The following is a 25,703-nucleotide window of genomic DNA, read 5'->3' on the forward strand; positions in this document are numbered from 1 at the left end:
CTCTCTTCCTCTGTGTAATAAAGAGTTTCCTTTTAACTTTAGTAGCCCTTGTTCCATCAACTGTGACTAGCAGAATGTGCTACTATCAACAAATATAATTTATATAATTAGAGATTTATGAGCTTGTATTGAGCCCTTGACCAGCCTGCTTCCATTTCTAGACATTGCAGTTTTCTTGTTTGTTTTGGCAGCTTATGAGAGCCTGCATGGCCACTAAAACTGAAAAAAAAAAACCCAAAAAAACCGATATAGAAACCTTTCCCACTGGAAAAAGCAGATCTGGACAAAATAAGACTGTAACACTACATTTGCAGACTTAGGCACTTAATTATAATATTCCTTTTATTCTTGTAGAACAACAAAAGCAATGCTTAATGAGATGAAATATTTAATCTTATCAAAACAAAAGGGTTTATGAAAATCACTCCAGTAAATCACTAGTTTATGTTTCTAAATAACTTTTCCCATAGATTTCTTTAGATTTATCTCACAACAGATGGAAATATAAAAATATCAAAACATAAATAGTAGAAAAGAAATTTGTTTACTCTCAATAAATGGACTTTTTAGGGATCAGTTTTATGGAAGTTTTGATTCTGGTGAATAACCATGACTTAGTTTTCATTAAGGAACTTCTGTACAGGACAAAGAGAAGTGAGTAAATGTGGAAAAGATAAATATTCTTGTAGTTACACATAATGAAATGAAAAGGTGGAAGAAATGTCCATCCTGGAGGGACAGTGAATGTCCTGTCCATTTGAAGAGTGAGGACCAAACTTGAGCTCTGTCCGTGGGGCTGCAGCCCCTTTGTATAGGTCAGATGCTGCCTCAAAGCGAAGCTGTGCTCAGCACCATCTGCACTGCTTGCGCCTGGCACATCGGACTCCTCAGGTCTGCATGGGGAAAGTCTTGGGACAAGGCTGTGGGGGGCACACAGCTGGGCCCAGGGACAAAGCTGGATCCGGATCCGCCTCTTTCTTTGAGTGGGAGGTGTTGCAACACGACCCGTTTATGACCGACGCGGCTGCTATTGCTGAAGATAATATGTTGTGAGGTATTGGCTTCTCCTTCAGTCCAGGATGGCATCCTTGACGTTTCCTTTGCTCCCTGTGTAGTACAAGATGGATTACAAGCAAAGGGAAGACTATTAATTGTACAATTAGCAAATTATAGATGTTGAAATGTTGCTAATTTAGTAACAGCTTTTATAGCAGCACAAACAAGGAGCCATTTCTCACATAAAAGACAAAGTTTATGCTCATAGCTCTTCAGGAGTTATTAATGTGAAAGCTTTTTCAAGATACCCTGGACTAAAAAGTGGACTGAGTAATTATCAACTGTTCTAATTGGAATTCATTCAGCCATCAATCAAGAAGGATGTAGGAGCAAAGGACAAATGCACATGCTCTAGACAAGAGTCATTCCAGTGTCATTTAGTTAATATTAACCCACATTTTTATCTGGTATTGTCTCATTATACTTGAAGTCCTCTGAGAGCAGAAACTCAGGACAACTTGTCCTCCAAAAAATGACTTCTTCTAGGTATCCTAGAGAAGAAAGCTCTGAAACACAAAAAAATTATAAAAAAGATCAGGAGCTACCTTTTTTTTTTTTTTTTTTTTCTTTCTTTTTTTTTTTTTTTACTTTTATTTTCCCCCAGAAAATGCAAAGTGGCTGTGACTCGTCAGGTCAGTAAATGAATTACAGAAGAAGTGAGTGATGCTGATAAGGAGGCCATCCTGAGGGTCTTTTATAAGAAAAATGTGATAGTGGGGGAGCAGCTAAAGAAGAGTTTGAAATGGCAGCTAATCCTGATGTGAAATGCCAAAATTCCATGTACCCCAAGGATTTGCTCTTAATGTTATTTTTCAGTTGCATCTTGTTACTGCTGCAGCTTGTGATTCATATGGGTGTACTGTGGGGAAAGATTTTACTGAGCCAAATGTGCAACCTGGGCTTCCAGTGTTATAGTTTGCTTCAGGAAAGTCACAATCTCTCAGCAGTTTGTTGTGGTAAGGGTTTAGGAGGAAAGGGAATCCATGAGGGCTAGACCTTAGCTGTTATTTTATTGAGTGGGAACCTCAATTTTGCTTACATAGGGATATGAGGGATAAACAGAAAAGTATGCCCAATAACCCAGTGAGTGCAGGAACAGTGCTGGAATCCTCCACTGCCACTTTCCTTCTCCAAACATGTGTTTCTATTTAAAATAGGGATAGCCACCTTTTGCAGAGTTGTTAAAAGGAGGCATATTTGAAAGGTACACTGAAACTGTGGATGTTTTTGAATTTAACTGATTTCTAAAGCTGGCAAACAATCTGAGCCTGTTGTTCCTCAGGATGCCAACGCAGCCACTCCTCAAACGCAACACCCAAGGCAACAAAACCAACACCCTGATCTGAAAAGAAAGGAAGAAGCTGCTTTACTTCCTCTTAGTCCTCTCTGTCCTTGCATCCTGATTTGCTTACATCAGACACCAATTGAAGCAGGTGAAGCAATATTGCCCTTTATGTCCTTTCCCATGTTTTAGAGGGAGCAATTGTGACAGCTGAAAATAACTTCATTAGAAGCATATTCAAAATAGCAAGAATATTTTCAGTATTTCAACTTTTCTGGATGATTCTGAGCGGTCTGAAAACTGTTTGAAAGTTATCTATGTTCTAGGAGAAACCAGCATCACTTCTTTTTGCAGACCTGGTTAAAAGGTCAAGCTCTTTATGCTGGAGAGGTTGAGCCTACTCCTCTGTGACCAGCAGCAGTGGTGCAGTGCCCCAGGGACGGCAGAATAACAATCCTTGTGGCATTAGCAGTGCTAGGGTTGTCGTTTCCCCCTCCCAGTTTATGGCACAGCAGTGATTACTCGGCTGTCTTGGAAGTTGTGGCGTGGCAGATGTTGGTTTGTTCTGGTAACTGAGCAACACATTGCTGCTGCATGGGGGGATGATGAATCATGAGGGTGTTGTTCAGGCTTAGCAGGGTTTGGCTTGGGAAAAGCATTAAACTAGGAAGCCTAACAAATCTTGTACAAATCCAAGAAAACACTAGTGTTGTCATTGTCCAGGTCAGGGACCAGCATGTACAATAAACCACAGTCTATTCACAGGAAAAATTCCCTGGCTTCACAGCCAGAGGTGCCAGGTAGTGACCAGAAAACAAACTATATTTTGTGCATGTATGGAGATGAACATAGAGAGACTAACAGAATCCAGCCAACAGCTTTTGGCAGAACAGTGTCTTTAATGGATTTTAGGGCTTATGCAAGAATTAGAAGCTTTGAAATTTAGTACAAATTTGAGAAACATATGCAGATTTAAGGAATGGATTATTTTAATATTTTTTCTTTTGACCTTAAACAGGCTTACAAGAGTTTAATATTCCATAGGAAACATTATGCAAATATTCCTATTCCCTGCTAATAAAACAGGAAATAAGGAATGGTGGGGCTGTCTCAGTTACACAGACTTGGTAAGTCTGACAGATAAACTAGCAAACCAACCCATGAAATGCAGTTTTGGAGTGATGATGTAAATCTTTAATTTTTCTAATGGGAAGCTGTGCAAATAGCAATACATTTGGTTTGGATATATGTGAGCTATGGCAAACCTCTTCACCATGGAGCCTCCAGATGAGAACATAAAAGTAGCTGACTGAAAACCTGTCCTTTACACCTCGTATCATGGGCTGTATCTCAAACCACTAATTTTATTGTTCCTTTTTAAACATAAATCAATCTTGACTGAGTTTGAGTCCAATCGTTTAGCAATTCCTGTTCTAAATTGAGCTTGCTTGAATCATAAGGATTTCTGTTCATATCAGAAGCTCTCTATTTTGCAAATGTTCTCATTTGTCAGTATTAGAAAAATACTAGCATCATAGGCTCAGTTGTTAGCCTCCAGCAGAACTTGGGCACAGAAGACCTGTAAAACAAAGGAAGAAATGAAAAGATTTGGTTTCAATGCCTTCCCTTGGAATATTTTAAAAAGTCACTTGTCCTTTGTTGTCCAAAGTCATAAGCCATAAGACTGGAATAATTTTTTTCTCTAAGCGATGAAAAGGCTGAACTCAATGGGGTGTAAAGCAAAGAACTGAAACCTTCTTGCTCAAATTTCTAGGCTTGTATCCCCGAGAGCTGGTGATGTTGCTGGATTCTAGCACAGCCATCTCTACATTGCTCCCCAGCAGCTGAGCAAGCCTACTTCAAGCAGGCTGCCAGGAAGCACAGCAGTGCTAACTCCTGTGGGTTAGCATGTAAATGGTTCTGCACTTGTGGCCCCTGCAGCTTCTTGCAGGCCTCTTCCCAGTGAAAGTGAATTGCAAAATCCCCTCTGACTACATTTCGTGGACAGCAGCTCAATGGTTCATTAAAATCTCCCTCTCCAGAGATGATGTGATCCTGCTTTCTGCAGCCAGAGCTCCATAATGTAACTGAAATTAATCCTGCAGCCACAGACACAGCACAGGAGCGCTTTACTTTGGTTCTTTGCTTTACACCCCATTGAGCTTAACCAATCTTACAGATGGAATTTCCCATTCATTCCGCAAAAAACAAAAAATCCCCCAAAATCCACTCAGACCTCCTGCTATAGACATTACCATTAGTAGGGAACAGTGCACACAAAAAAGAATGAACTGCAGCATTCGGAAAGGCTACCAATATTTACTGGCACTGCTACCACCTGACAGCAGTACGAGCAACCTTCAGGTGCAAACTTGTTATTAGAAAGGCCTACAAGCCAACCTTCTGCAGCTGTAACAGGCTACCAACAGACCTAGTCCACTCTGTTGATTTTTCTTTTATGGCACAAAATAGTCAAAAGACAGGGTTTAGAAACATTTTTCACTAGGAAGACTCACAAGTTCAACTCCAGCTTACCATGCTCTGGAGTTCTTTCAAATTTATCCTAAACAAATCCAGGTAGACAATAATTAGCTGTGCATGGGTGTGGGTCTTAATCAGAAGGCACAAAGGATTAATACTTATTAATCCTCTTGTACCAGACAATTTTATCTTTCTGGTAGAAAAGTTCTTTGACTTTCAATGGCGTTCCTAAAAATGTCTCACAAGAATCTCAAGGATCTTACCCTTTTGAAACTGCTGTGGAAGAGGCAGTCTGCTTTCTAGTTTGAGTGCAACAGCCAGAATAGTAGCTTCTGAAGTTAACTTTGAGGTATCAATGGTCTGCCTTGGGCATTTTGCTCATTTTTGGTTGGGTGTGATTTTTTTTTTGGCTTTTTTTTTTAACACCTTGATTTGCTTGTTCAAACCATGAGAGCAGCTTGAGCCTTTCCATATCTGTGGTAAACAGGGAGGACTTTGCCCTTGTAACAGCATTTTGCATGTAAGAAGTTAGTTATTGTGTAGGAAAAATAATAATTTGTTAGGTAAAGCTCTATCAACTTTAAAATTGATTGGTGAGTCATCCCACATAAAACTCTGTCGAGGATCACAACTTAGTTTTTGATGAGGTGGCTTGTGGATTTTCAAATTTATATTTTTCTCAGTTTTTTGGAGAGCAACTTTCTCAGTTATTAGTGGCTACACTGGCCTGTTTTTATTTCATTTCTAGAGATGTAGCTTTTGTAGTTAGGAGGCTGTAATCCTTGCCAGGGATTATCTGGCAAACTATAAGCATTTGCTCTCAGCTCATTTCCTCAGTGGACAGGGCCAATTAGACCTTGTGGCTATAAAGGTGTACTGGTTTTTGGAAAAAGGGGTTGTAAACATTACAGATGTTTACAGATGCAGGTGGTCTGATGGTTTTTGGGAGCCTTTTAAGACTCTCAGCCCAGCATTTAAAAATTGAGTTGGAAATCTGGAAAAATTCCTAGAAAGTTCCAGTAGCCAGTCATTATTGACCTGTCTTATGTCCCTTTTGGCATTAAACTGAAGCAATGTTGGATCATGAATTTGAAATGAGGGCACACCATTTCACACGGATAAGGCTGAAATTCAGTCTCACAGACATTTGTACATCTCTTGTTCATTTGTTTATTTTAACATAAACATAATTTATGAGTTGACATAAAATATTTCTTTGAAAATAGGAGAGAAAACATGGATTTTAAAACAGAGATTTGCAAATGTTTCCCATTCTTATTCTTTTTAAAGACAGTTGGGCTCCCAGTTCCCTTCAGATCCTTTGAGAAGCCTGCCTCCACTGTTGCAATTTTAGACCGTTCCTTATATAATATTTGGGCCATCTGCATTTTAACTGTCATGTAAGCTCAAAATATTCCATTCACTTGCTCTTATAGAAACTTTCAGCCTTTTCCAATGGACATATGCCTGAAACAGCTTACACTGAGTTTTTAATAACAAATGTAGAAGACTCAATGGTATGACGAGTTTGAAGTTTAGGAGTAAATTTGGCCAACAGTTCATATTTCATTGTTCTATATGATGGAATTACTTCCTTCTAAACAAAATCACTTCTTCCTCCATATAGGAAAGGAAGATGGAAATGTTGTAGTGACAGACAGAGTGGCTTCTCTGTCTCCTTTGGCAACAGATGGTTTTTGCTGTCAGTGCTCAGGCTGCAGGCCCCATGACCTGAGTTTTTTTTGAATATGAACATGGTGATCAAGAAGGTTGAAAGTTCCCAGAAGCCTAAAATCTGCAAACAGAGCTGTTGTGAGTAATATGTCTAAATTTGGTCTTATGTTGTCTACACTCAAGCACAGAGCGAAACCTCAGTTGATTCAAGCCAGAAACAGACCAACACACAGGGCTGTGCTATTATCAATCGTTTAGATGGATAAATGTACAGTAATCTCTTTATCCATATATTCTCTGACACTTTTTTCAGTGTAGGATCCTACTCAAAAGCGCTAGACCCTCAGGCTGAAACCAAGGCTCAATTTCTCAATTCTGGTTTCAAGTGCTTTATAGTGAATCATTTCATGGACTGGCCAAGTCCTGTCATCTTGTGCCACTTGGTGGGCACACGTGCACCTTGTTTACAAGATTCACACATTTGCAACTGGTGAGAGCATTGCTTCCCTCTTTCGTGTCACATTAAAATAACACTGTGTGCACATTTAGAGCTATTAAGCTCTTGCAGGTAAGGGAAGTTACCAGAGCCAGTCTACACTCCCCTTTTATTCAGCAGATGAAGGAAGGGAAGATTCAGTTTTCTGAACTTGCTGATGAAGAACATGTTGTGTGTTTGTGTGTGAGGGAGAGTGACCTCTAAGGTACAAATACACAAAGAGTGATGTGGTCAGACTGGTGCTGCAAATGATCAGGTTGCATTAGGTGCTGGAAGGGAGTCCTGCCCAATAGGAGTGCTGTCTGCACTATTTAGCAGAGGAAGAAACGTGATTCACGCTGTTCGGTATTGCTGAGGTGAAATAATAAAAGTAAAAACCATAGAATCATAGAGTGGTTTGATACAGATGTGTTGGAGAAGGTCTAGAGGAGGACCATGAAAGTGATCAGAAGGCTGGAGCACCTCTTCTTGGAGGAAGGGCTGAGAGAGCTGGGGAAGTTCAGCCTGGAGAAGGCTCCAGGGCCACTTCATTGGGGCTTTCCAGTAGTTAAAGAAACCTTGTAAAAGAGAGAGAGAACAACTTTTTACATGGGCATGTAGTGCTAGGACAAGGTGCAGCATGGTTTTAAACACTGCATCTCTCTGCCAAGTGGCACTTTTGCTCCCTCCTGAGATGGGGACACTGAGGAATAATAAAGGTAAGTAAAACAGCAAAGCATGAGATGGAAGGGATGTGCCCTGGGGTCTTAGGGATTAGCATGCCTTGCATGTCTTAGGGGTTCTGTCTAAGATTCTGTCTTTTCTCTAAGTGCTGGCTATACAGTTAAGAACTGGTACATAGACATGATTATGCACATATATTTGTGTTCATGGACAAGGGCGGCGATAATTCAGTTTCCTGGTTCTCTCCCTTCTCTGCCACATGAGCATCTTCATCACTGTGCTGCAGAATTTGCCATCTCTGCAGACCAGTGGGATGTGAAGTCATGAGACTCAGCGTGACAGAAAGTGCTATGGCCGTGTATTTTGTGGGAGACTGCTGAACCTCAGGCTCCCTCGGCATTGTGACAACTCTACCTGCTGGAGCCTGTCAGAAAACAAGGCATTTATGGTATTTAGAAACCTCCAGGAACAGAGAGCAGCTGAACAGGAGTTTGCTGATCTGAACATGTGTGCTTCATTCTGACAAGGCACCATTTACTACCTATGTATTTTTAATATCTCCATCTTTCTGCCCAATAATGAAGAGAGAGAGGAAAACATTTATGAGTAAACTGCAGGCGTAAGCATACCGAAAGGTTGCAAAATTACAGACATCAGAATAAAATCACTTAATGTGTCATGCTCCTTGAGTTAGGGATAAAGTTGTTACCTAAGTGACTCCTTTCCAACCAATGCAAGAACAACATTAATCACATCTAATGATACAATTTCAGCCTGTATAGACACATTCTGGCTCCTGTCCAGTTACTGAAAATCTTAACCATGTCATAACACCATTTGATTATCTGTGGCTCATGGAATCAGGCCTCCAAAGGCACAAAAGAAGTGTGAGCAAACACTGTCAGGCACTGCCTTTATTCTAAAAGCGCTTTAAGAACTGTGATGGAGACCTCAATCTCTCTTGGATACATCCTTTCTCCTGAAGCAGGTGTCTTCTTCAGCTGCCGCCTCTGACTGGAGCTCTGTGCCAGTCCTGGCCAAGGAGATGGTACCATTTCTGTCAAGTCCCTGTGGAAACAAAAGCCATTGACCTGGGAAGGAGAGTCACGGCTTGCGTGCTTACAGGAGGGGCAGTGAGCTGTTAGAGACCCATGTTTATGGCTGATTAACAATTGTTTGGTAAGGCAGCATGGCATTAAGGGGTTAATCATAATCGAGGCAGAGATTAATATCTATTTTGTAGCAACTCCAGGCAGATTAATTTGCTTCCACTGGCTTTGTGACAGTGAATCTGCCAACTGAAGCCATGTGAAGCCTGCTCCACCCAAACTGGGGTGGTTTCAGACAGAACGTACCTGTCAATCTGCCCGTCCCTCCTTGCCACATGCACAGAAAGCAGAAATCATGTACAGCTCTCCAACTCCTAAGCTCCTCTGCACTGAGGCAATTACCCAGATTATATCCTTGGTGGAAGCTGATGTCTCCTCAAATTGGTTAGGCATGTTCACAGGTTGAAGAAAAGATAAACTGGCTCAGTGATTTGAGATTCGTTTCTGCCTCCCTTTGTTGGAGCCATACTCACAGCACGCTGCCTCACCCTTGTGCAGGAGGGAGAACAAGTTCAAAGCCATTTGTACAAAGAGTTGCAACTCCACACTGAAATACTGTTTCCTCATCTCACTTTTCTGCCAGTCACACCCCACTGCCCTAACTCTGGGGTTAGGCTAGACTTGGGAAAGGAACAAGGCAGCCTGGATTTGGCACTGGGGATTAATTTTGTACCTCCACATCTCTCTGGAAAAGATTTGCAGAAGTGTGTCCACTGCAGCAGCTCTCTTTCAGAGAGTCCAGTACCACCAATTTGTACAGGGATTTATTTCTCATCTCTCCACACTGAAGGTTGTAATACAGGAGCTGATTTACAGCATACCACAGCAGTGGGACAAGAGGAAAGGTACCTATATGTTGCATTAGAAGCAGCAAGGGTGGTTGAATCTGCAGGGGAACTTCCAGTACATTGGATGAAGTAACCCAGATTGGAATTTGACAAAAAAAAAAAAGGATTATTTCTTTTGTCTGAAGAAATACATGATGGTAACCCTAAGGGCTTACGCTGCCATGATCTTCCTAATATGGTTAAATCAGTTATTCACCAAATTAATTTGAATACCTTTTCCCATGCAAGGCCTTGTCTGCTTTAGGACAGTGTCCTTGACAGATGTAATTCTGATTACTATGTTTGTTAGAGAAATCATTACTTCAGCTCCCAGCTCAGACTCCTTGATGTTAGTTCTGATACAAAAGTGCAGAGAATATTTATGAGCAAACTGCAGGCATAAATATACTGAAGCTTTATGAACTTACGTGATACTGTCAAACCCACAGTGACTCCAAGCCATCACAGTGAGGCACTTAGAAGGTGAACAGCTCTTTGAAGGTGTCACAGACTGCAGCAAGTGCCACTTTCAGCTTTTGTGGAAATAGTTACTGAATTCTGAATAATACCATGGGGAGATTTGCCATGCAAAATGACTTTTTTTTTTTTTTTTTAAATTTTTTTTTATTTTATGTAAGATCATAGAATGGTTTGCGTTGGAAGGGACCTTAAAGATCATCCAGTTCCAACCACCCTACCATGGGCAGGGACACCTTCCACTAGACCAGGCTTCTCAAAGCCCCATCCAACCTGGCCTTGAACACTTCCAGGGATGGACCATCCACAACTCTGGGCAAACTGTGCCGGTGCCTCACTACCCTCAAAGTAAAGAATTTCTTCCTTGTGTCTAACCTAAACCTACTTGCAGTTTGAAGCCATTCTCCTTTGTCCATTCCCCATGCCCATGTAAAAAGTCCATCTCTAGCTCTTTTGTAGGTCCCCTTTAGGTACTGGAAGGATGCTCTAAGGTCTCCCCAGAGCCTTCTCTTTCTTCTCTTGGCTGAATAACCCCAATTCTCTTAGCCTGTCTTTATAGAAGAGAGGCTCCATCCCTCTGATCTTCTTTGTGGACCTTCTCTGAACTCACTCCAACAAGGCCATGGCCTTCTTATGTGGGGGACTCCAGATGCAGTATTTCAGGTGGGGAGTGGAGGGGAAGAATCCCCTCTGTGGCCTTGCTGGTCATGCTGCTTTTGACACAGTCCACCACGTTTGGTTTTCTGGGCTGCAGGTGCACATTGCCAGGTCATATCAAGCTTTTCATCCACCAACACCCCCGAGTCCTCCTCAGGGCTGCCCTCAAACCCATTTTTCATGCAGCCTGTACTTGTGCTTAGGACTGCCCTGAGCCACAAGCATGACCTTGCACTGGGCCTTGTTGCACACCGTGAGGTTCACATGTCAAGCCTGTAGAGCCCCTCTGGAATTACTGTTGTTTCATACTTGCTTCTTTTTAGATGACAAAGTAATGTTTCCTTTGGCCAGTGCTACGAGAGTCAGCAAACCTTTACAGCCAGACGCAAGACAGCTGCCACGCAGAGAGGAGGGCTGGGCCTGTGAGGAAATGCTTCAGTGGCCCAGGAAAGAAGCAGAGGAGGAAGAGGGAGAGGAGAAGGGAGAGGAGGGAGCGAGAGAAGACAGAGCCCGCCTGTCTCTGCCAGAGGACGGAGCAGCATTTTCCCACCGGCGCTCAGTTCTGAGGGCAGCGGCTCCCGACCTGCTGCCGCCGGCTCGCGGGGCTTTCCCCGCCCCTTCCACCGGGCCTGCCCGCCCGCGCCCGCCCCCTGCCGCTGTCGGGCGGCGCAGCAGCGGCGCGGCGCGGCGGGGCGGGCAGCGGCACCGGCACCGGCAGGGCCGGGCAGGGCTGGGCCTCGCCTGCCGGGCCGGCCTCAGCACCGAGGCGGAACAGAGGCCGGCAGATGCCTTTCCGCTTTGGGCAGAACTGGTCCGAGGCTGGCCCTTCCCCACGGCCGTAGGGGAGCGGGCAGAGCTTTTCGCTTCCCGGTGCAGCGTTAAGCGGCACGAAGGGCCGGGCCGGGCCGCTCCCGTGGCCGGGGCAGGGGCAGGAGCAGCTCCCCCGCCCGCGGGACGGTGCCCGTGGGTGGAGCCCAATCCCTCCGGGCAGCCCCTGGGCTCCCGAGCGGCCATTCTGGCGTCACTGCCCTCATCTGCCCAGGAGAAGGGATTGGCAGCAGCCAGGAAACAGCTTGGAAGCTGCCTTGTCCGGTTGATTGCCACGTGCTACTCGTACGCAGCTTGGGACGGGGTCCCAGAAGTACCTTGCACTTAAAGCCAGGCTTTCCCCAGGCAGGGACAGACCCGTGGATTGGTGACCTCTGCCCAGGATGAGGGAGATGCCATGGCCTGGCTGCATGCGAAGGGCCCACTGCAGCTGAACCTTGTCCTCAGAGGGGCTGCGGGATGTGACTCCTCTCACTGCTTTGGGCTGTAGCTTTTTTCTGGAGCTGAGCACACACACACAGACCTGTGGTGTCAGTGCCCAGCCTGCCCTATAATACTTGAAAGCTCAGTGGCACTAAATAGCACAAAAATAAAAGGACTTTCAACAGGAAGGCCCTGAACCCTTCCTTCTCAATGGAAATCTTGACGTGAAGATCACACTGCAGCAGTACTATGTTCTTAGGATTGTAGGATGTTCTCAGATCAGTACAATTGTATCTGTTAATTTCCCAGTGCAGGAATAATATTCACAGTCATTTGCAATCAAAGTAAAAGCTGACAGTGAAACACGTGGCTGATGCGATACAGGAAGTTAAACCAGGGAAATGGAATGTTTCCTCTGACCCTAAATTTCTGCATTTTTCTCACAAACTATATAATCCATATGTATAAATCCATATGTTGTCCTCTGTTAATAACATGCACCTGAAAGGGGTTGTCTTCATGATATGTCTATAATCTCCTGAAAAAGGATTTGGCTTATAAGTATGCATCCATATTAAAATGCTGATTTATTTTTCCAGACAGATTGCCACTCAAGGTAGAGCAAACTGCACTGGCATGAGACCGCACACATAGCTGCTAAAGGTCATTCTGTTTAATTTTGGTTTGGACACTTTAAGATCTAGACTGCAGTGCATGTCCCTGGTTAAAGCAAACAGTATTAAGAGATGGGGTGGGGTGTCCTGCCTCCTTTCACGCATTGCTCTGGGGTGCTACAGCTTTGGGGGGCCTCTGAATAGCTCCTCCAGCACATAGGCAGTGGAGCCCTGGGGGACCTATGGCTGGGCATCCGTGATCACAACTGCTTTCCTTTTGTCTGGCTGAAATACACCCAGTCCTCACGCTGCTATCCTCTGCATGATGCATGGGCATAATTTGATTATTGTCAGACATTCCTGCAATTTCTTCTGCAGCTCCTTTTTATTATTTCATGGTTTGACTATTAGCTAAATAGTTAGTGTTCCCACATGACCTGTTTAGGGTGTGTGAAGCAATTTGTATGAAATAAAGCTGTTAAATACTTGTGTACTTTTTAATTGCAGTTTTCGTGCATTTCTTTAAGATTCTTGAGTCAACATTTCTCTGAACCAAAGTGGAAATGCTAAAATAGCCTAAGATTTTTTAAGGAAATATGTAGCAAAGTATTTTATTTAGGAAATGAACCTGTTACCTGTAAAGGAAAATGATCAAAAGTATACCAGAATGCTAAATGTTTGTGTATGGGGTTTTTATATCTATGTATTCAATACTGAATTAATACAAGGAACAATAGAACTGTTGCCATTTCTGTCAGGCATTACCCACTTGGTATTGATGGGCATTCAGTGCCCCGACCTTACTATGACTTTTATTTTGGAAAGTCTGACAGTAGCCAGAAATTGAGATGTCCAAGTGGCCAAGAGGGCCAAGACTTCCAGGGTAACTCTACGTGAGGTACGAGGAAGGAAATTTTCTGGCTTGGCAGTGCCCCGTTCTTGGTCTTCTGTTCTCTTTTGAAAACTGAAGAAGACGTAGCCACTAGATGGCTGTATTCAGCAACAAGAGGCCACTCGTGCCTTCTTATTCTGCTTTACCCTGTATTAAAGATGCAGTATCATTTTTATAAAATCAATGAGTTTTTTCATGGTAAAACTATTGTGGACAGGCCAAAGAGGCAGGACAACCCAACCTGATGAAGTTCTTCACTAAACCAGCTTGAGCAGGACATGTAGGAGCTTGCACATGTAGGTCCTCAGTTGTCCCCTAGTGCTAGACCCAGTCTTATTCCAATGAAGGCCAAGGATGATATTTCCTGCCAGAATTACGGGGAGCCGCTCCTCACTCAGTTTGAGCTAGCTGCCAGAAATCCCAGATATGGAGCACTGGTCTGTCAGTGGCTGTGCCGGCCATACCTCTGGGTGGCAGAGGAAGGGTAAAGCAAAAGTATGGTATCTCTGCCCCTTCCCACAAAGGAGAAGTCCTTGGATGCAAAAAAAAAGGCTGTGGTGAGTTAATATTGGCAAATAGCCAAATACCCACCAAGCTGCTGACTCCCTCCTCCATCCCCTCCTTCTCCTATGGGACACAGGGAGAAAATTGGATGAGAAAGGTCATGGGCCAGTGTAAAGACAGAGATTATGCTTGCCAGTTACTGTTATGGGCAAAACAGACTACTTAAGGGAAAATAAACATAATTTATTGCTGACTAAAAAAGTGAAAACAAAAAGAAGAACATTAAATTAACACCCTTCATCTCCACTTCTCCAGTCTCAACTTAATCCAGACTCATCTACCCTCTCCAGACAGTGTAGAGTGGCAAGGGTGGATATGATGGGTACGTGGTTTCTCTCTGCAAATCCTTCCTTCTCAGGAAGGATTCTTCCTTTCAGGAAAGGGAATGAAATCTTGAAATCAGAGAACGAAGTCTAACAAATATTCTGGAAAGGAGGTATGATCAAAACCAGTGCAAGTGAAAAAACTGAGAAAAATTGGAAATGGAGTGGTTCCCACCAAATGGACCGAGATGAAATGAGGGACAGTGAAAAGGACCAAAACTTGCCAAAATTACTCCAATTCAAATCCTGAACTCAGGGAAGAAATGTAAATAAAGAGACAGGAGAAGAATTTGAAGAAATGAAATGCAAGACAAAAAGAAAGGAAAAATAAGGAAACCAGGCAAAACCAATAAAAGTGAATGGGATGACAAGAAGTGCAGGGAAATGGACCGAAGCTTGCCCAATTAATCCTCATTCAAATTGCAAGATTTTGTTCCCTTAAGGGAAATGTAGTGAGGAATTCTGGAAGGAATGTATTTCCTCTGTTTCACTTATTTGCCCATGAGCTGCAGTTGCTTCCAGGAAAAATCTGCTCTGATATGGCCTCCCTACAAGCTGCAGTCCTTTAGGAATATTGATGTGTGTATCATCCATGGGCTGCTGACCAGCTGCATGGGCTCTTATATGGAGCTCCAATATTCTACCTCTTTCCCCTCTGTCTGTCCTTCATGTTCCCTCTTCTGCTTCTCCTTAATTGTTCCTCCTCCTTAGTCTACTCCCTGTAGAAATCATGGAAAAGAAATACCTAGTGTGTCTATTTGGTCTTGAACCTTCTGCCAAAGATCAGCTGAGAAGGACCTTCCCTTGGGCATGCTGGAAAGAGCTCACAACATTTCTACAGCTATGGGAGCAGCCTGGGCACATCTGTAATTTTTTCAGTGCCTCTGAGAGGGTGTCCAGGAGTGGTACTCTGCTCTATTTGAAAATGTTGATCCATTCCATAAGGGAAATATAACACTCAGAGTAAGAAACATTTCATATTAATCATTATCTTATTTTTATTACAATTTAAGAATCAAATTCTTATGTTAAAAATGTTAGAGAAAGCAAATTAAAAATCACTAAGTGGGGTTGAAAAATTTCTTTCAGAAAAGATTTTGAAATTTTTGAAACCTGAATATGGAACTTGTCACCATAGAATTCTAGATAAGTGATAAAAATTCAGCAGATGAAATCTAGGCCTGCAATTACTCTAGCTCAGATTCACACAGAAATTTCACTCTAATAAAAACCTGTAGTTTCAGTGTTACTTGTTTTAAATGAGAATTTTAAGCAAATCATCAGATTATGTCATGAGTTTCTCACTTGCTGTGAAATAGTATTTTGGCAGAACTGACATGATATTGCGAATATTGCTTTGATAGCATGGCTTCTTTTTACTTTTGAAGTGTTGTGTTGGGCTTTTTCAACCACTTTGGATTATTTTTCTAATGAACTTTCTTCCTGACTACCTGCTTTTTAGAACTGTTATGATACCTATGCTGATTTCACAAGCAGAATATGGAAACCTGGCCTCACAGACAGACAAGTGGGAAATCTGTCATTGGCTTCAGTATAGCAAGTTTTTTCCATCTATGATTCCTTGACCTGTCTCATGCTTGGTCAGGCAACTAAATTATTTGTTTTAAGGAATTTTTTTCCTTGTAAAACAGCTGTTTTATTTCTACATAAATTAGAAAGAGTAATTTTTTAAAAATAGAAAGTTATTAACAGTTCCTTGTACATTTAAAATGTGAAAATTGTGGATTCATCTTAGGAAAGAAGCCAAAGTTCAAGCCGGTTCTGTCTGAGCTGAAGCAATGCCACATCCCAGCTGCCAAGCCCAGTTGATGAGTGCCCAGTGATAGGAAATTTTTACTTCTGTATCTGTGTCTGATCAGGTCTTTAAATTTGGTTCCTGTTTCTTGGCATAAACCAGTGAAATGTAAGCAGTCAGTATAGCAGTGGGTTAATCTCTGTGGTTTTCTGGAATGTGGACCACAAACCTTCTCTGCCCAGCAAGGCTGAGTTCCTGGGTGGGAACTCTGATGTACACTGCCAGGGTTAAGAAGGAAGAGTGATGGAGAATGGCAGGCAGGCCAATACTGGAACAGCTGACCCACAGACAGGGTTTATTTACCATGACAATTGTCTTCAAAATCTTGCCACAAATTCCCGGATGAAAACAATAGTGTTTCTTCCACACCTTTTCTCTGCTCCAGCAGTGAGATTTAAATCTACATTACTAGCTACAATATTCAAAATAAAACTACTGAGGTCAGTTGAAAGTGTCTGCAATGAGATTTATCTGAGGCTGAAGCAGTTCAATCAAAGTTTTACCTTCATCTTAGTCTTTCAGTAAAAAGAAGACTCTTTCTCCAGGGTATATCATATAAACTGGCAACTACAAATTTATTTACAAACTTAATTAAAATTGTGCAAAACTCTTTCAAACATTTCTTTTTCAATGTCATGACATATAAATCAGAATAAATTTCAAAGTATGCAAATAAAATTATACACAAGCATACTCTAGAGACTTTTCTTACGCTAAGTGGTGATTTATTTATTAACTTTTTTGTCCATTTCTGTCAATTGCCGGTAAGTGTCCCAAGTTCTATCTGTTGTTTCTAATAACAGGAGCAAGACTCATGCAAATTTGGAGAAAACACATAATTGCAGCCTTCTAAAATGGGGAAATGATGGATTTCTTAACAGGCTGTCAGGCTAATCTTGCATCTCTGTTTAGTCAGTCCTAGATGAAACTGCCCATTGTGATGCCATATAGAAAGTGAGTTGTGATTATGAGCCTCCCTTTAGTGCTTGTGAACTATGAGTCTGGTTCTGGCCATCTCCTTCTCCTAGAGAAACATTGTACCTTCAAGAGGTGAGAGTAATTTTTGTTTGCTGCACCAGCACAAGAAGATGGGATAGGGTGTGCGTATATAATACACATTTATATAGAATATCTCAAACACCTGATCAAGTGTACGAAGGTGTTATGCGGAGAAGTGTTACTAGGAATTTTTTAAATAAAAAAACACCAACAATTGAAGCATTGACAGGTTAAATGACTTGTCTAGGTTATATAGGAAAATTGTGGGAGACTTAAGAACTGCCACACATTCTCCCAAACTCACAAAATCATCTTATTTACAGACAGATCTCTAGAAAGGATTAATCTAAATGTTATATTCCTTGGAAACTTAATTCCAATGCTTATTTCCTCTCTCCATAAAATGAATACTTTGTTCACCTTTTCCTTCTTTCTCTCTGTGGCTTAAAGGGGCTGCAGCAGCTGTACCGTGCTTCTTGTGGGAACATACTACTTGTTCTGCACTCCTTTAGCAGCTGTCATCAGTACCCATCAGCAAATGTTTATATGAAGCTATTATTATTTCATTTAAAATATGACACCACTCTCAAGGATGAACACTGACGAAAACGCAAGCTGTCGGATACTGATTCAAAAGGCTCAGGACTGCTCATCTGGAACTAAGGGTGCCACGAGGTCAAGTACTTCCCCTTATTCAACCACACACAATACCCCTGGCTGCTCTGTATTTGCAGTTTTAAGCATGTGCTATCTTTGGTATTGGATTGGTCCACCAACAATCAAGGTTTGAAGTGAAGAGGAAGCTTTTTTGGAAAGCTTGAGGTCTTAACCCAGGCACTGACATGCTTCTTGAAACTAGATTTTAAGGATGGCAGAGTAAGACTTCAAGTAGCAAGTAAAGCCAGGTCAGTTCTGTATGGTTTTCTGTAAGGGGATGAAGGTGACACCTTCCTAAGGAAAAGGGTGTCAGGTTGTAAAACTGCAGGCAGAGAGGCAGAGTGTAGTTGTGGGGTTTTCTAGGGCCTTCTTTATGGAAAAACTGAAGTGCGTTGATAAGCAACATCTTGCCTGGCTTGTGATGCCCCTTGGGACATTAACAGTATTAGTGACCCTTTGGGTCACTTCCAGTCTCAACACTAAGGTTTGCATGAAATTTAAGAGGAGATTCCTCTCTGATCTTCTTTTGCTGTTTTAATCAATGAATGAGGATGCTTAGGCAAATGTGCTTTCCTCTGCTGTGCTGGTAACCTAGCCCTCAGAGTGATGGGTTTCAACCTGAGAATGTCCAAGTGACTCTGCTCACCGGGAAAGCTGTCACTGACTGTCTCCTTCAAGCTGACCACAGTGCAGTCCATAAACTAAGTGCTCAGGGAAGTGTGGGTTGTTTACCTGATTCACAAAGAGTGCATCATTCCTCTTTTATTTTTTTGGCTTTTAGAAAGAAACATGGTTAAAATTTCTCATGAAGCTCTTAAGATCCAGCTGTTGCCCCCATTGCTGTATCTTGCTCATTGCTGTGGTTTGTGAATATTTTATTGAACTCTATAATGCATGATGGCTACTGAAGCCTGTGGTATTTTCCTCTGCTTTCAACAGACACTGGAAAGACAAGGAGAACATTACTGAAGAGGGAGGAAACATTTCCAAATAGTAGCTATGTTACTTCTCAAGCCAAAAACAACAACAAAAACACCCCAAACCCCACCTAAAACAGAAAAAGGCATAGTTAAATGTCAGGAAGTGGTTCTTAAGGGAATAATTCTCCCAAGGTCTTGTGCCATTTTTAGTTGGCCTTGACCACGTAAGCAGAGCACAGCAGCTCTCGAAGGATATGTGTGGGCTGCTGGCTCCATGGGCATGTGCAAGCATGCTGCACAGCCTGAGTGAAGAGAGAGAGAGGACACCTGCATACCTCTGGGCCCCAGAAAAGGTAGGCATAGAAAATGTCTGCAGAGGATTACAGATAACTAAATTGTTTCTCTTGGAAGCCTAGAGAATTACTTCTTTAATTGCCCATTTTGTAGCAAAGTTCCCTGTTTTTGTTATGATTAGAAATAAAACCTCATCCTCTGCCAGAGCAGCTGCAGTGCTGGTTGTTCTGGCTAGCAAGGGACAAGGTGAAGCTGTACACTCACATCACGTTCTCTGAAACACAGACAGACAGTGCAGTGAGACAGTGCAAGAGCCAGCCCTGCCTCACCCAGCTGAGATGGAGCCCCTTCTGTCTGCCCCGTGGGGAGCGAGGGAATGGATGCAGCTCATCTGGAGCCAGCCATTCTAGGGGCCTTTGCATGGCTCTTCCCGAGCATGCCTTGGGCCCTTCCCACTGAGAACAACTGCAAATTTTCAGGGGAAAATACAAATGGCTCAGCACAACGCAAGAGATTGGGTGTGCTCCCCAGTGCGTGGTGAAAAAAAGATACAGCTGGGTAGGCTGCTAATCACTTGGTGGAAACATTTCTTAATTATGCAACAGGCAGCCTTAAATAACCTCCTAGAACAAAGGCAAACGCTTCTTCCCTTTTGGTGCCACACCTTCTTAAAGAGGGAGAGAAGCACTGAGATCTAGCAGGGACTGGTGCTGGCAAGCTGGGTGTTTGTGACAGGGCTGGCTGGCAGCCGGCCACAGGGCAAGGTGCGCATTTGCAGAGGGGAAGGTGAAATGTGGCAGGCAGGCCAGCTGCTGGCCAGCAGGCAGGAGAGGGCTGTGACAAGCAAGGGGGAGGCCCAAAAAAAAAAAAAAGAGACAGGCTAAAAGAGGAACTACGAAGGAGACTCTGCCCACTAGGAAACTTATTTTAGCTGCCAGTGTGACAACTCTCACTGCAGGACAGCAGCTGTGCAGCTGTGTGATATAAACCTATTTCCCTCAAAGGGTCTCGGCTAGCTCAGCCCTTCTCAGGCCTAGGAGGATTATATCAAGAAAGACAGGATAAGGATTCAAAAGAGGCTCTCACCCTTTTAGCTGCAGTCCTTTATTCCAGGTTGATGTCCCAGGAGAGAGAGAGCTCCCGGGGGACAGGGGTCCTTTTTCTCAAGGTCTCTGAGGGAGGGGCAAGTTGGCACACAGCCAATGGGGTCAGAAGGGGAAGGAAGGGTCAGACTACATGACAGGAGTTCCAGGGGTCCCTGAGGGAGAAGAAACCATTTCCCCAGGGGGATGTAACAGCTGTGCCCACCACGGGCACTGTCCTGATCCTGAGCCAGCTCAGCATTCTGAGCACACCCAGCCTCTGCCATTGGAGAGCACCATCACAGAGACATGGAGATGTCAGAGCAGGCAGCAGAACGTGCACACAGCAAAACTCTGGAGGTCCACCAGCCCCTGGAAGACAGTAGAGCAGTGGGAACTGAAGGCATCATTTGAGGACATCAGATGAGTGTGCAGGATGTGCTGCTCCAGCCAAGGGCCTACTTCCCATCTGACATCTTCTGGCCACAATCACTTTTGAAATGTACGAAAGTACCTATGACATTTTGAAAAAATATGATAATATTTTCATGTTGCTTGGAGAGATGTGGCTGGAGATAAGTGTGTCTAAAAGCACTCATCATGAACTGAAATAAAGAATAACTGAGGCTTATGTATGGGTGTTTCCACCTAAAGTACATAGAAGTGTGAAAAGTACCTAGATAAAGTGTCTGAGGAACTAGAACTACTTTCACATGGGAAAGGAAGAGGTTGCATGAACTGTTATATACTTCCAACTTAGATTTTCAATAGAGAGGTTTTAAGGAGGAAAGATACCATCTAAATTTTGTGGATTTTTTTTTTAACAGCTATCTGTGGAAATCCTAGACATTGGACAAAAAAAAAAAAGCAAAGTGACAGAAATCAGAATAAACCACTAAATCTAGCAAAAAGCTGCACTATCTACTAAACCCTGTCTTGTGATGACAAACCATGTGCAATCTGTGCAGATAAGCCATCACCAGTGGCTAGTTTCCCCTGTGTCTTACTGCAAAGAAGTGGGGAAGAATATGCATAATTATTTCTCAGGGGAAAAGTAGGGAACATCTGGTGAAGTAATCCCCCATTATGCTCAAAAGGATATTGATGAAATAAAATATGCTTTTGTAGCAGTATTCCTCTGGAAAGAGTCCAAGCAAAGTAGCAGGGGAACTGCGATGTGGCCTGGTGGGACATCATCCCACCCACTGCTTCATGCCTGGAGGGGCAGAGGAGGTGGGACAGGGGAGATCTGCTGAGAGGAGCCCATGCACTGCAGTGCTGGTGGGCATGAGGGCAGACTCATACAGTCTGGGTGATATTTAAGGGTAAATTTTTTAAATTAAGTTTTTCACATGGTCTTTGATTAAGCTAGAAGTAAGAGGACTAAAGTGAATGTTTGAAGGCTGGAAAAAAGTCACCTGCAAGAGAAGTCTCTGGGTGTGGTGTGACTTATCTTTTCCTGTTTCTCACTGTTATTCAAAGAGAAGGTGGCTTTGTAATTGCAATTATTATCTTTACGTGATAAACTTAGTTCTGGTGACAAGATAAGTAATGTTGTAAGCAAGACCTCATTTTCCTGTTACCAGTTTCTTTGGTTAAGTAAGTGCTGTTAGTTATGGAGGAAGGCAAGGTACAATGCAAATACACCCTGGCCTCTTATCCAACCTTTCAGTAATATTGTATTGTGCCAGGTAAGGACTTAATGTTAAGGTTTTGACATTATATACAATGATATTGGAAAAATCTTATGTTGCTTTGATAGAGATAACTTTACAATGGTAATCTGCAGCCTGAAAAAACTCCAAAAAACAACAAAGCAACAAAACTGACTGTTTTCTCTTTCTTCACCCTGAATGGAATTTTTCAGGAAAATTTACTTCTGCAAAATGTTGCCTCTTAAATTTGTAATTACAGTTCCCTTGAAATTTCAAAGCCTGGATTTATTTAGGGCACAGCTACTCTGGTTCATTCACTGTGAGCAAGGCTAAGAACAGCTCTGTACCTTGGTCTGCCCCAAGTGACTGGTGCAGTGTAAATGTGTCCATGCACACTCATGCCTCCAGCTCTCTACAGAATCTTTCTGAAAAGAGATGAATGGATGAACCAGACTTTAATGGCAAGAAAGCTTGTCCATTTGTGAGCTACTGAGGTGATGTCAGTGGTTAGAAACTAAGATTTAACTCATGCTTCACTGCACATTTTGGATTGAAGTGAATGGCTGGGTTGAGCAGGAGAAACACTGCTGAGGTGTTCCTTCCTCCCATGCTGGAAACACGCTTGTTTGGGGACTTTCTGAGACATATGCTTTCAAAATTCACAGAAAATATGACAAAACCCAAAAAAAACCCCAGCAGATTCAGCCAAGACTGTGTTTATGGAAGCAGCAGACCAAGAGATTTCAAGAGGTTTTGCCATATACCGCAAAGACCCTGGGCTGTTATTTTGTGTGGTATGGGGGGAATTGATGGAGGCTTCATTGAGCTTGGGGTGAAAATAGGATTTAATGAGCTTACTTTCCCACTTTTCCATATTGCTTTGAGCTAAGGGGAGTGCCCTGGCCCCTGCACCCAGGGATCACTCAGAGTATTGCTGAACAGGTATGGGATGTCCTGACCTGCCTGAGTACCCTGCCAGGAAATGCCTCAGCTTACAAACATGGGGACTTGCGAGTAAAGTGGCAGTGCTGGTGTTTGCTGGCATACAAAATGCATGGAGATGAAGAAAAAAATGGAAGTCCTGCCAAAGGTGAGGTGGCCAGGTGGCAGCTGCACAGAGGTGTGCTGTGCTCTCCCAGCACCAGCACACTGCCCAAGCACCTGGACGCTGGTGTGAATGAACCCCTGGCTGGTTCACCCGGATTCTTGCCCAGCAGTCTGCTCTGAGAGTCAACAGGTGCCGTTGTTGTAACTAAACTCTTTTTATGCACGCAGTATGGTAATCTCCTGTGGTCACATGTGGGAAAACCCCTCTTTGCACACCACCTTGTAAAAGCCCCACTCAGACTCTCCCCAGACAGAGCCTCCAAAGAGGAAAATTCCTCTTCAGACCTATCAGACTTGAATCTGATAAAGAAAAATGTTCCTGAGGTATCCTTAGTCCTTCAAGATGCAACCTTAAGTCCTTGGAGCTGAGAGCGACAGAGAACTCCAAAAGCATATTTCTCTTGAGTTAAAGTCTTAACAGACTTACCTTGGATTATGTCCAAAGCCAGCTCCAACAGCAGCCCAACACTGAGTGGGGCCAGGGTGTGTTCCTTTCCCAGAGAAAGAAATACCCCCTGTAGAAGAAGGGGTTTTCATTTCTCCTCTGGGGATGGGCTATCCAATGCTCTGTGCAGGTGAGCTGCCACATACCTCACCTATTCTGTGGCAGCACCACGCCAGGGATCCTGCCAGGAAGGACTGCTGATGGGACTGTGACCTCTGAACACAGCCAGAATCTGGGCTGAGCTCACAAAGAGGCTTGGTGCTGGCCAAGGGGGACCTAGCAACCGGCCTAGGGTTCAGCAAGCGTAGACAAGTGTAGGTGTGGTCATGCTCACCTCTAGTCACTATAGCATAGAGGCTGATGCTAGTTGGTGTACGGTAAATTTGTCAATTTTTATTTCTTTTAACTAGAAAAGGAAAAATATTTCATAACTTTTTAAGCTTTTTTTTTCCTCCTGCATATAAGCTAATTCAAGAACTATTTAATTCTCATGTACATGGCACTTTTTCTTCTGGTAGCATATATACTTTAGGTTCTTTTACTTGTGTTCCTATTAAATCTTAGTACAAATATTTTAATTACTTTTTCTTTTTTTTTTTTTAATTAATGCTCTCTTCTTGAAAATTTTCAGTGACCTGATGGAGGAAACCAACACCACACTATTTTGTCATATTGTGTTTGCAGTTCATTTAGCCCTGGTACAACACAGCGATTGTGTAGAATTAAAAATAAAAAGCATCACATTTTCCAGACTGAGGGACCAAAAGGTTCTTCCCTCGGCTGTGCTGGAGCAGCTCAGCAGAGGAGTTGCGTGGATGGTGCAGACATGTAGGAGTAGGGAACTTTTTGCATTGCCACATAATGCCAAAACTTGACGGTTGAACCCTAACCCAGCACCCTGTGTGTCATCCAACTGTTCTTTTGACATCTGACTTTACAGCATGAATATGTCTGCCCCACATACAGGGATTGAAACTCCCTGAAGTCTAACTTCAGATGCCAGGAGATAGGGTAATTTACACCTTTTCCACAGAGGTAGGTAAAAAATTTTACCTAGAATGAAACTTTTTCAAGGGTTTGACTTTGCTTACTTTTCTTGTGGATTAGGTAGGTGTACTGGGGCTACTAAAGATTAATGACACTGGAGAACCTTTATACTGTGATCTCCCTAGATAAATTTTTGTCTGAAGTCAAAATTTCTTGCAGCTCAGAACTGAAGGTCAATGGACTGCGTAAAATGATTAGACCATTTCAAAGGAATTCTGCTTTATCAGGACATGAACATTAGTACAAGGTAGACTTCAGGAACATTTTGTATATATTCCAAAATGTGAATTGTGCCCACATGGAGGGAAATCTAAAGGCAATGATGGATTTTTATCATCCAATTAAAATCAGTCATTATCCTTTGGAGATAATAAAATTCTAAGCTTAGAGGGAGAAAATGTTCTGCAAAGATCTTGGTTCTGTATCTAACATTTCCCTTAAATAATAATGTAATGGAAATTATTGTTTATATGTGGTACAAGTAAATAACATCACTTCTCCTTGAATGCAACTTACACCCACGAGTCCTACAAGAGTTGCTTAAAGAAGAAGGAAAACAGCCAGTGTCATTCCATGTTAATTATTAGAAAACAAATTTTCTTTAATAAGCCTGATTCAATGCTTTGCTGATGTCAATTTCTAGCCTGGTTGATAAAAGCAAATACATAGACCTTTGTGAGCTATTTGTTTTGGTATTGTGGAATGTTTGGACAGAAAAATCTAGCAACTCTTGCTGGCAAAAAACTCCATGGCCATGAAACTGAGAGCTGATACCTTGGCATAATTACTAATACGTTGGCCATAAGAAATCTTTACCACATGACTTCTCTAGTGATTTTCTGCAGAGATCTGTGCCAGATTTGATCTCATTCTACATTTGCATCTCTGTCGAGGAAGAAAATATTGAGTCCCTACTTAATATTTTTTGTACAAACCAAAGATCCCAACAAACTGGGAAAACTGAATATAGATGAGGAAGAGGAGTCAGACAGTGTAAAATATCTGGATTAGCAAACTAGACCCCCTGAAATAAATGCACTTTAATACAGGAAAGTATAAACCGGGGTATTACATTCTGAGAGCAACAAAGAGAATTAAGGGCACAGTGAGGAAATAGCACAATACGAGCTCACAATTTTAGAGGGGTAAAACTGTTTAGAGATGTCCTGGTAAGCTAACAGAAAAGGTGTTTCTTGCCCCTGTATTTCTTATTGCTGAGATTTTTTTCCCCATGCTTAGAATTCAGTAATTTTAAAACTGTTTAGTGGTTCTTCTCAGGTCTCACTAAAATCACAGTTTTATCTTTTATTGTGAC

General features: G+C 42.6%; 1 long non-coding RNA gene across 1 annotated transcript; it reads right to left on the reverse strand.

The window, feature by feature from the left end:
* Positions 1-43: 43 nt before the first annotated feature.
* On the reverse strand, positions 44-24,370 carry LOC134546936 (uncharacterized). The gene is made up of 3 exons (XR_010079314.1): positions 23,324-24,370; positions 1,453-8,720; positions 44-1,107 (listed from the first exon to the last, which is right to left on the reverse strand). It is a non-coding gene; the product is annotated as an uncharacterized LOC134546936 (long non-coding RNA).
* Between the last annotated feature and the right edge of the window lie 1,333 nt (positions 24,371-25,703).

The sequence above is a fragment of the Prinia subflava genome, chromosome 2, assembly GCF_021018805.1.
Source record: "Prinia subflava isolate CZ2003 ecotype Zambia chromosome 2, Cam_Psub_1.2, whole genome shotgun sequence".
Classification (NCBI taxonomy): Eukaryota; Metazoa; Chordata; class Aves; order Passeriformes; family Cisticolidae; genus Prinia; species Prinia subflava.